Source organism: Pristiophorus japonicus, chromosome 11 (assembly GCF_044704955.1).
Source record: "Pristiophorus japonicus isolate sPriJap1 chromosome 11, sPriJap1.hap1, whole genome shotgun sequence".
Taxonomy (NCBI): Eukaryota; Metazoa; Chordata; class Chondrichthyes; family Pristiophoridae; genus Pristiophorus; species Pristiophorus japonicus.
The window spans coordinates 109987764-110000342 of record NC_091987.1 but is presented as its reverse complement, the minus strand read 5'-3'; the positions used below and the strand labels follow the sequence as shown (position 1 = coordinate 110000342).

Below are 12579 nucleotides of genomic sequence, written 5' to 3'. Positions count from 1 at the left end.
TCTGGTTTGGAGCTACTCAAATTGAATGTGAATCGTTTGAGCACCCTGTGTACAGCCACACTGACCAGTCGGCAGGATGTGCAATTTGAGCATGGTGGCCAGAATATTTGTTTAATGAGCCCACTGAACAACAGTACTTAGATAGGTTTTCTGCATTTAAGTCGACATGCTGAACTCTACAAGTTAAATTAAACAGTTCTTCTCGAATAGGGCATAAATGCCAACATGGAATAGCCTGTTTCTGTGTCGTATATCCTATGTAATCCGATGTAGTTCAAAGTTTGAAAATAAATGAAAAGGGAACCACTTTCATGTTTCTATTGTTTAAAGGAGACAGGTATTTATTCAGCAATTATTGTCATCAGAAATTGAATCTGTTTTTTCACCTGTTTCATGACTGAAATTGTGCTGGAATTTGTCTTTAATATCCTGTTTCTTATCCTGTTTCCATTTGAAACCATTGTCACGAGAAGTATATACCCCAAACATGACTTCTCTTGTGTGTATCTATTTCATTCAGATAAAACTCATGGACAGTTTTTGCAGTTAAAAGTTGCAATGACTGCAGCAATTACAGTGAAGAAAGTTGGTTCTGTTTGCAATATTTATTGATTAAAGCATTCGTTGCTGCAAATAAATGCTGAAGGACAGTGTGATGGTAGTTGTCTCTGCATTTTACATTTGTGCTTCACTTTTGTAGAGTTCAAGATGCTTGCTGATGTGCAGAAATCTCAACTTACAATTACTGATGAAAAAGTAATGTTGAATTTCTGCAAAAACATTGTGCAATAGCAGTATTTTGCTGCTTCAATATTTCAACTCGTAGTGTCCTGTGACTTGAAATGATAATCATGTGAGAATTGGCTGCAAACTATCTTCAAATAATAGTTAATGGTAACTCCTGGTAAGTTGAAACTTCCACTTTGAAGCCTACTTCAAAGCAGTATAAGTGAAACTAGATTGGTGATTTATGGATAACTGAGTTGAATCTCATTGCTATTTTTATTATTCAAAACCTGTAATTTGATCTTAAATGGCCTTTCTTCATCAGAAAAGTGGATGCCTTAAATAACGCAAAAATATTTTACTGTTGAATAACAGAGAGGTTACACCTGCAATTTCCTTGCATTATGAGCTCACAGTCTCCGCTAAATCTCCAGGGAAGTGGTCAACTTTGGTAAGCTACTTTACCAGTAGGATGGAAGGAGACTTGACCAGTGACTGGCTATAGAACAACACTGAAAAATAACTGGTAGCAGGTCACCTATCTGCCCTCTCAACCAGGTAATTGACTAAACTAGGATGGAGGAAGAGGACAAGAGAAAAGTAATGCCAGATTTTAAATTAAATTTGCAGGTATCTTTCTTGTATCAGATATGTAGGCGCTGAAACTTAGCCTTGCCCACTTTTGGGTGCGTGGGGATGCAGGGTCCATTCCCTGTCCATGAGTGTTGAGGCCTGAGACTCCCCAGATCTCGGGCCTCATTTTATTGGAGCCGATGCAGCATCTGAGCCCACTGCCCCCCCCCCCCCCCCCCCAGTAAATAGTTGTGCATTATCAGCCGTTGCTAGTGTCGCAGCGACCCTCAGTTAAGTGGGTCGGAGATCCGGGTCAGGTCCAGGGATCAAATTGGGTCAGGCCAGGGATGGGCGTCCGAAATTCGCAAGCTCCAATTGGTGGTGAGGAGACGGGGGGGTTAAATGTGAGGTCAGAAGGAGCACCGCTGACTCCATATTCAGGGTAAGATAATTTTTTTAATTACCTTGTAAGTTGCAGGCGATCGCAAGGTTTGGTTTCCCGGAGACATTCAGACCTGTCGCACATTCCCAACATTTTTTGTTTTTATTTCAGATTTAAATCATTTGTAGTTTTATTTTAAGTTTTACAATTTGATTTCAAGCACAGTTGCAGTTTTTTTTCCCCCAAGTCCAACAATAAACGCTTTTTAATTTATCTACAGAAACGTCAGTCGCTTCTTCCATGTGACTCCAGCTTGCCTTTCTAATTCAAATAAGGTTGAGTTCTTCTTCAGCGCCAAAATGATCATGAATTTTAAAATCTTTGTTCTCATTTATGAACAGTGACTGAAAAGGCTTGCAGAGGAATAGGGGCTAAAAGAATACATGTTTGAGTACTTTATTACTGTAGGGAGTAAATATAAAAATTAGGAGTGCTGCATCTAGGCACTCATGAATAAACAAAAATATAACACCTACTTTTTACAATCAAGCACAAAAGCTAAAGATAGGGGTTGCATTTATTCATCGCTGCAATATTTCCAACTTGTGAGTAGCTTGTTAAAGCAGGTGATAAAATGCCTACCTCCCTGCCAGATGGTTGTAGGTTTGAGCTCGAAGGTTTTCTGTCACTCAAGCTTACCAACTGTGGCTTGGGTGTGAATTTCACTAGTTCTTAATGTGAGACTTGCATAACTGTACAAAAGATTTCTTGACATAAGGCATCTCCATGTGAGTGCAGCAGTGGGAATCTTGATTAGAAACAGGCTTCAGATCCAGTGACATAATTGCTTCCTTATCAAAATAGGGTTTTAGTCTATAACTGGATCGTCAAACATATATCTCTGCAACAATGCAAACCAGCAGCCACTTGGAGAAACACTCAAACCGCTTGATGCATTTTGAAAAATTGGCTCCCAGCTTGCATGCGGTCTGGATGGTTTTCTGTACCTGAGCCACTTACCAAGTTTATATAACCTTGCTTTGAACAAGATTATTTAGTTGTACTAGTTCTGCTCCAGGATTCAGAGTCTCCAGGTGGAAGGGAGGAGAAATTCAGGATCATATTTGAGTGTTAAAATAATGTGTGGCAGGGTCGGGGGGAGTTTCGGGTCGCAATCTCCCGCGCCCAATTTTACACATTTGGCAGCCAGCGACTTCTGGGTGTGCAGAGCGCCAGTCTGACAGTCGTCAGGCACTCTGCATAACAAAATGAGGGTCCAAACTGGCTGTTGGATCCCGATCGAAATTAGTCAGGAAATTGAGAGAACCTGCACTGTGTTTTCTCCGTTCAGCTGTTCTGGGTCTTGAGCGGCCTAACCAACGGTTCTTAAAGGGACTCCTGGTGAGCACTCTAAAAGAGGTAAGAAAACATTTTAATAGTTTACTTTCTGTGTAGCCAGGAGGAGAAGGATTCCACAGGAATACTACAGACTGCTTCCGGTCTGGTTTGTCCCCCCCTCCACTTTGCCTACCCCACCAGCCCCGCCTCGGGATGTACCCGTCGGCCTGCTCCGTGTCTGAGCCGGACGGAATTTAGTCAGGCCCTGATGTGAGCTACATCTGGACACTCAATCGGCTCACTGGCTCAATGCAAATGATGCCCAGGCCCAATTTTGATGAGGGCTCAGGCTGACATCTTTGCTGCACATTTGGATAGATCCGCCCACTTATGCTGAAACTCGGTACAAGTTGAATTCCCCTATCCCCCAGCATGTCCCAGTGTCCTAGCACACAACAGTTACTGACTTGAGATGTTTGTCTGCTCTCTTCCACTGTTCACCCTGATTTTAATATGATGTTATAAATCTGCATGTGTACATCATACCAACCCATAGAGTAGGTTTCATGCTGGGGCTGATCTTGGATTCGTGAAGGGCACCTTCTGGTATAATTTGGCAACAGACTTGATTTGACTGTTGCTCTTCAATAATACATTTTGAGCATATGCTTTTTGTTTCTTAGAATCATAGAAATTTACAGCATAGAAAGAGGCCATTCGACCCATCGGCCGGAATCTTCCCAGCCCTGTGAGTGCGGGTTTGGAGGCGGGCCTGCTGTCAAAATGGCAGCAGGGGCGGGATCTCGCTCTGAACTCGACTTCGTGTCAGTTTCTCAACTGTCGCGTCTACCTGCGGATTGCAGACCTGACAGTGAGCAGCGGGCCAGTTAATTAAGGTAGTAAAATGCTATTTAAAAGGATTAAAAGCAGACACTTAAAATTTTACCAAAGTTTTTTTTTAATGAGGTTCATGTCCCTCGGGGAACATGTCAGGTAAGTGTGTCGGGTTCTCAGTGACTCTCCATTGCTTTGGTTAGTTGACAGCTGCAGAAGTGGCATAAAAGCTACCATTTCACAGCTGTTCACTTTCCAATGTCAGAAGCTGAAGCCTTCAACATTTGGAAGAAGCTTTTGAGCTGTATGCAGTTTGGAAGTGTTTGCAGTGAACTCTCTATTCACTGCCACCTCATTGGAGCAACCTCTCTCACCATTGACAGATCGTTTCTGTCATCTGAACCTCAGCTGCCATCTATTCCAGCAGCATCGGTGAACTTGAAAAAATCTCACCTTGGTCCTCAGAATCCCACCACAATCAGCCTCAACACCAACATCACTAAACACACCAGCATCACCAACAACGTCAACTTTCTTCGCAACTACCTGATGCTGCACAGGACACGACATCAGCACCTGACCACATTGCTGCCTGGGAGACCAAGGATGGCCACATTTACTTCACTTGATGCTGTGTACCCTGGCTGACACATGATGCGCCAGGTTGGCACCACCCGACACCAGCACTATAAAGCATCCCTGCAATGCCCTACCCATTCCTTTGACACATCACGATTGTGCAGGGTACACATATGTCTTCCCATTCACTACAACTCATTAAGCCACTTCCAAAGGTGCACACAAATCTGTCCAAGAGCACAAAGGGGCAGAAATTCAGCTCCCAAATAAGGCCCGTTTGCAGCGGCCACGCGGTGGAGTTGAGCAGCCGCCGAATTCTGTTAGAATGGCCGCCGCAAGCTAAATTCGAATCGGATTTTTCTGGCGGTCCCCACTTCCACCCCGCCGCCTCTGAATGACCGTACGTGCGTCAGCAGTGCGCGCACCACCAGGTCCCCCCACCTCCCACGAAATTTAGCGAGCAAAATCTTATTGCCGCCGAGCAGTGCCGCCGACAGCTTTTTCTGTCGATGCACCTTGTATGTTCTCTCTCTTCCCTGGCTTGCGGCGGGCATTAAAGGCGAGGGTCCAACACCGCAGCTGCCATTTTATTGTTGTTGCCGGCCGACTTCCATGTCGGCCGGATCATTGTGCCCCTGGGTTCCACCGGGCCGCCAACAGGCAGCTTGGCACCCCCTCTTGGATGCCAGGCCATGGGCCCGACTGAAACCCTTCTTGGTGGTCCAGTGTCTGATCGCGACTGATGGCCGATTCTCTCCCCTTTAACGGAGGCGAGATACGTAGTGAAGGAGACGCGCAATGACGTCATCACCACTTCGCTGCTGAGTAACAGAGGCAGATAATCCGTCCTGTCTCCACTTCCGCCCCTTATCAGCACTTACCGCTGCACATCCGCCCCCTTTATGACCGACTTCCTGGCCGATTCAAAAAAAAAGACAAAGAGGTGATTTTCGTGAAAGAAGGGACCTCTTCTGAGACGGCGGTAAAAACTCTTTTTTTTAAAAAAAAAGATAGGAGCGCCAGCTTTCCGGCAGGACTAAATTTTGGCCCCAATATGTTCAAAATAAAAATGTCAATGTTTGACAACACATTAGCAGAACAGTACATGAACATTGGCTAAAAGACTCTGGTGTGTTGTTAGTTGGTTTGATTGGACAAGGATGAGGGTGAGTGCGAGGGGTGGCTAGTGAGATGGGGATGTGATAATGTAGATAGAGACAGACAGGAATGGGTAGAGATGCAAGTTCAGTTGGTGTGAGTAAGATGTCCAAGGAAGGCAGAGTGATGGGGATGTGATGAGTGGCACAGCAGAATGAAGTTGAGCGTGGCTTTGCAGTAACGTTTTGTGATCAACTGAGATCATTGAAAGGTTTACGCCACTGCAGCCAGGTCCTTCTGACGACATCCCTGCTTGTGCCTTCCTGTGCAATGTGCAACCAGGCTGCTTTGGTGCTCTGGGCAGGTCTCTTCCACCCATTGGAAGGGAAGAGAACCTCTCTGCGTGCCGTGACTCCCTCCATAAGCATCTGGAGAGAGCCTGGATGCAGCGTTGCACCTTTGTGCAGTTCTTGTCAGTGTTTGCAGCACCTCAATACTGTAGAACACTGGCAGAAGAACTGTCACAAGAAATTGGCCCCTTGTCTCTTTAAGGAAACCGGCTAATGAGGCGTCATCAGATGACAGCATCAGATCCGCTTCCTTTTGATTGGCCGGAAACTTCGCAGGGCAGGCTTAACAAGGCCAATCATTGTAAAATTGTGTTGAGAGGGCAGGGTGGAGCCGGGAACACATTCCCCACGAGCCACCAATGCCGACTGCACCCGTCTCGCCAGTGTTGGCGAAATTGCGGCTATCGTGGTTGTGCCAGCTGAAAAAGAGTTGTCCAGCTTAATCCCACTTTCCAGCTCTTGGTCCGTAGCTTTGTAGATTATGGCACTTCAAGTGTATATCCAAGTACTTTTTAAATGCAATGAGCGTTTCTGCTTCTACCACTCTTTCAGGCAGTGAGCTCCAGACTCTCACTGCCCTCTGGGTGGAAAAAGGTTCTCCTCCACTCCACTCTAATCCTTCTCCCAATTACTTTAAATCTATGCCCCCTGATTATTGACCTCTAAGCTATGAGAAATAGGGCCTTCTTATCCACTCTATCTAGGCCCCTCATAATTTTATACACCTCCATCAAGTCATCCCTCAGCCTCCTCAGTTCCAAAGAAAACAACCCCAGCCTATTCACTCTTTCCTCATAGTTAAAATTCTCCAGTCCTGGCAACATCCTCGTAAATCTCCTCTGTACCCTCTCTCGTGCAGTCACATATTTCCTGTAATGTGACAATAACTCTATGGAGTACTCATTGCTTTCCTAATTTCCCTTTTAATTTCACCCCTACACTTTCTGCAGTATTTAGCTCTCGGTATCTGACAAAAGCTTTCCTTTTTTGCCTTATCCTATCCTGTATGCCACTTGACATCCAGGGGCCTCTAGATTTGGGATTCCCACCCTTTTTCTTGTGGGATTTTATTTGCTGTGAACCCTCACTATCTCCTTGAATGCATCCCACTGTTCTGACACTGATTTACCTTCAATTAGCTGTTTCGAGTCCACTTCTGCTAAATCAAATCTTAGTTTAGTAAAATTGGCCTATCCCCAATCATGAACTTTTACTTCTGATCTAGCTTTGTCCTTTTCCATAACTACCCTAAATCTAATTGAATTATGATCTCATACTAAAATGCTCTTCCACTAATGCCCTTTCCACCTACCCAGCTTCATTCCCTAAAGCTAATCCCAGAAGTTGGCAACCAGTAACTAGTGGGGTGCCACAGGGATCAGTGCTGGGACCCCAACTATTTACAATATATATTAATGACTTGGAAGAAGGGACTGAGTCTAACGTAGCCAAGTTTGCTAATGATACAAAAATGGGAGGAAAGGCAATGAGTGAGGAGGGGACACAAAATCTGCAAAAGGACATAGACCGGTTCAGTGAGTGGGCAAAAATTTGGCAGATGGAGTATAATGTTGGAAAGTGTGAGGTCATGCACTTTGGCAGAAAAAAATCAAAGAGCAAGTTATTATTTAAATGGAGAAAGATTGCAAAGTGCTGCAGTACAGCGGGACCTGGGGGTACTTGTGCATGAAACACAAAAGGATAGTATGCAGGTACAGCAAGTGATCAGGAAGGCCAATGGTATCTTGGCCTTTATTGCAAAGGGGATAGAGTATAAAAGCAGGGAAGTCTTACTACAGCTATATAAGGTATTGCTGAGGCCACACCTGGAACACTGCGTGTAGTTTTGGTTTCCATATTTAAGAAAGGATATACTTGCTTTGGAGGCAGTTCAGAGAAGGTTCACTAGGTTGTTTCTGGGGATGAGGGGGTTGACTTATGAGGAAAGGTTGAGTAGGTTGGGCCTCTACTCATTGGAATTAAGAAGAATGAGAGATGATCTTATCGAGACGTATAAGATAATGAGGGGGCTTGACAGGGTGGATGCAGAGAGGATGTTTCCACTGATGGGGCAGACTCAAACTAGAGGGCACAATCTTAGAATAAGGGACCGCCCATTTAAAACAGAAATGAGGAGAAATTTCTTCTCTGAGGGTTGTGAATCTGTGGAATTTGCTGCCTGAGAGCTGTGGAAGCTGGGACATTGAATATATTTAAGACAGAAATAGTCGGTCTCTTACTCGATAAGGAGTTATGGGGAGCGGGCAGGGAAGTGGACCTGAGTCCATGATCAGATCAGCCATGATCTTATTGAATGGCGGAGCAGGCTTGAGGGGCCTACTCCTGTTCCTATTTCTTATGTTCTTATGTTCTAACTGCCCTCTCTCTTATTGGGCTTGCTACATACTGACTAAAAAACGTTCTTCTGAATGCATTTTAATAATTCTGCGCCCTCTATACCTTTTGCACTGATTCTATCCCAGTTAATATTAAGGTAGTTGAAATCCCCTACTATTACTGCTGTATTGTTTTAGCACTTCTCAGAAAATTTTCTGCACATCTGCTCTTCTATCTCTCTTTGATTATTTGGGGGTCTGTCGTTCTCTCCCAGCAGTGTAATTGGCCCTTTTTTATTTTTCAGTTCGACCTATATGGCCTCGTTTGATGATCCCTCTAACATATCATCCCTCCTCTTAGCTGTAATTGGTTCTTTAACCAATATTGGGACACCCCTCTTTTTTTTTTAATTCCCCTCATCTGAAAACCCTGTAACCAGATATGTTGAGCTGCCATTCCTGCCCTTTCTGCCATGTTTCAATAATCATACTTCCACATGTCTATCTGTGCCCTCAGCTCATCTGCCGTATTCACCAGACTAGTACCAGTATGCTGTCCATTACAGATTAAACAAAAATCCCAATTCAATCAAATCTCTGGGTTTAGAACAGCCTCATGTTGTAGCACTGTCCAGCGATTATGGTTCAAGTACCACTCCGTGATATCGGAAAACTTTCTGATTGGCATAATTTATTGCACTGCAGGGATGAGACTGTTTTCCAGTACCCCGTCAGTCCACACAATGACCACACATTCTTAACTGTAAAATTGTTATGTCTTAATAATTCGGAATGTAGCTGATACTGACTTCTGTCTAACATATCAAGAGTGCCAAATGTAACAAACATATTTTCCTTTTTAATATTGCACCTTTGCTGGCAATGGGGATGTGCTTCTAACTCGTACTGTATTTGTCAGTGTTACTCAACCTAATGCTGGAAATGTGTACCTCTTACCAGTGTGAATTGATAACTTGCGGTCTTGAAATATTTATATCCCCTATGAGTCATGAAGCTAGAATTATAAATCAGTTCTTTGAAAAAAAAAGTGATAAACTACTAAATGTATGTTTTTTTTGGAGAGAACTGTTGCCTACATTTATAATGTAAGTCCTCATTAGTAGGATTTCCATTGTTATAGACCAATGCTTATGGAGAAAGCTGAAAGCCACCTTGCATAAATCTGGGGGAGGCTTAATGCGCTTTCTATTCTTATAATGCTGCCCATTTAATTTCTTATACCAGAACTCCACTTACTGGGGGGAGAATTTAACGAGATGGCGGAATTGGTTTGAGGGATGTCCCGAAGCGGGAGATGTCCTCGGGAGCACTGAACAAAGTGAGGCCTGGCCTCATTTAATATTTAAAATTGGTCACTCCACCCGAAATTGGCAGGAATGATGTTGAAGCCAGCGATCGTGCGTCAGCCAGTGAAGGTACAATCCCCTGCATAAGGTCAGTGCTTGGGAGGGGTCTTTCAAAAATGTGCGGTGTAGAGAGGACTGGAGCAGGGGACTGGGGCACTCCTGCTCCTCTGAGCCCCCGAGGAATCCTTCCGAACATATTACTTACCATGACCTCATCTGGTCCCTGTGTTGCATTCCGCCAGGTTTCCTTGGCGGGTTTGACACCGCATGGGCTTCCTGTTAAAATCACAACACTGCACCAATATTGTCATTCGGGCCGCAACTTTTAGTTTTAAATTAGGCCCCTGCCCGCCTGCATTGGGAGCTTTGTCTGACTTCAAAAATCAGCGAAGGGAAAATGGGCCAGGTGGAAATCACCAGGTAGCCTCGGGCTTGTAAGTGAACTCGTCCGATTTTAACCCTTCCCACACACTGTTCCCGCCAGGCCATGGGAGATGATATTTAACCATTTAATCTGATTTTGCGCCACAATTCATTCATAATTTGATGTTTGTGATATATTTGTTCTTCCACAGTCAAAAGATAAATATCATATTAGGCAGCAAAAATACAGCATTTATGATTTTTCTATCAAATGGAATAACTTGTTGCACTACATTTCCCAACCAAGGAATCTGACAAAGCTGTTCCTAGGCATCTGTGTACAAGAATGATTTTCTCTCCCTCCTCCTTAACTATGTTATGACTCAGCCGAGGTTGCTAACTTGACAGGTGGATAAAGCAGTGCCCTACTTGTGTGTGGTAATGTATGTCCATACATTATTGCACTGTGCCACCTGTGCACTGCAATTCCCCTTGAGTAATGCTGCGTATTGAATATCTCTGTAATGTATTGCAAGCCTTTTCTACAACACTCTATTGACATCATCAGAGATGCAGAATGCTTATCTGCAAATGTAATTTGGCACAGCACCTTCTGGAATGTTCCTGAGAATATGCAAGTGATTCTGCAATTAGAAAAATGGTAAAGTACTTGGGGGAAAAATTGCAGTTGGAGGCTTCCTTCATATGAACGCCTCCCACCCGGAAAAAATCTATGAAAGTATCTGGTGGTCCCAGAGGAACGTAGGATTCTGGTCGGAGGCCTAGATGCGCTGCGCAGCGTGCGGGGAGATGACTTCGAAGTACGTACGTACAAGCTGGAGTCACGTGGGCCTGGGCCACCAATCACTATGTAGTATTCTCATTGATAAAAATGGGAACTCCGTTTGTTCAAGTTCCCATTACTATCAATGAGAAAACCCCTTAAAACAACCATACACAGCATAATAAATAAATAAAACACCTCGCATATTTAAAATGATCAAATTCAATGTTTTAGGGGGGGAAAAAATATTTTGGGGAATTTTTTTTTAATGTGTTTTATTAGTGTTAAAAATAAACTTACCTTAATGGACAGGGCTTTTAATATAAAAATGAGTGTTTCAATTGAATTTTTCTATGTGTTACGCTGGTAAAAGTAACCTGTGTGCCTGCTTTTACCAGGCGTAAAACTTTGAAGGAGATTCGCTGGGCATGAGTTGGGCTATTGGCCAATCTCTCCTGCACAGATGTCCTTCTCCCAGGGATGCAGAGCAACCGTCAAGAGAAATCTTGACAGATTGGAAAAGCCGGTTTTTGGCGCATGCGCATTGCACCCCAAAAAACAGCTTTTGTGAGGCCTCACCGGGTCTGTGTGCACTTCGTATGGACTCGGCGAGGCCGGAATTTTCAGCCCAATAACTTTTTTTTTTAAAAAGCATCTTGCGTGAAATAACAGATATCAGGAATTGAGTTAAATGCTGCAATATAAATGTGAGATTCAGGTAATGATCATAAACTCAAAAGCAAAATACTGCAGATGCTGGAATCTGAAATAAAAACAGAGAATGCTAGAAATCTCAGCGGGTCAGGTAGCATCTGTGGACCCGAAACGTTAACTCTGTTAACTTCCTTAGTTAGCCATGGATAGTTCATCCTTCTACATAGGAACATAAGAAAAAGGAGCAGGTGTAGGCCATTGGCCACATGAGCCTGCTCCGCCATTTAATAAGATCATGGCAGATCTGATCTTGGGCTCTGTTCCATTTCCCTGCCCTTTCCCCATAACCCTTCACTCCCGTGTCATTCAAAAATTGGTTGATCTCCATCTTAAATATATTCAATGACCCAGCCTCCACAGCTCTTTAGGACAAAGAATTCCACAGATTTACGACTCTGTGAGAGAAGAAATTCTTCCTCATCTCAGTTCTAAATGGGCGACCCTATTCTTCAGCAAACTTGGCTACATTACACTTAGTCCCTTTATCCAAGTCATTAATATCGATTGTAAATAGTTGAGGCCCCAGCACCGATTCCTGTGGCACCCCACTAGTTACTGTTTGCCAACCGGAAAATGACAATTTATCCCGGCTCTCTGTTTTCTGTTAGTTAGCCAATCCTCTATCCATGCTAATATATTGCCCCCAATCCTGTGAGCTCTTATCTTGTGCAGTAACCTTTTAAGTGGTACCTTATTGAATGCCTTCTGGAAATCCAAATACACCACATCCACTGGTTCCCCTTTATCCACCCTACTCGTTACATCCTCAAAAAACTCCAGCAAATTTGTCAAACATGATTTCCCTTTCTTAAAAAACCATGCTGACTCTGCTTGACTGTATTATGTTTTTTCAAATGACCTGCTACTGCTTCCTTAATAATGGACTCCAGCATTTCCCAATGACAGATGTTAGGCTAACTGGTCTATAGTTTCCTGTTTTCTGGCTCCCTCCTTTTTTTAAAATAGGGTCTTTTAGAGTGTTTCTCTTCGAGACTTTCTTTCTCACTGGAATATAACTTTTCTGAGAGTTATGAAATATCTCCTTAAATGTCTGCCACAGCTTATCTACCATCTTACCCTTCAATCTATTTCCCAGTCCACTTTAGCCAACTCTGTCTCCATATTTTTGTAAGTG

At 43.7% G+C, this 12579-nt stretch overlaps 1 protein-coding gene across 1 annotated transcript in view; it reads left to right on the top strand.

Annotated features, from left to right (window-relative positions):
- Nucleotides 1-12579, top strand: part of cnksr2a (connector enhancer of kinase suppressor of Ras 2a) — a 799210-nt gene that overhangs the window by 236285 nt on the left and 550346 nt on the right. The window lies entirely within an intron of this gene.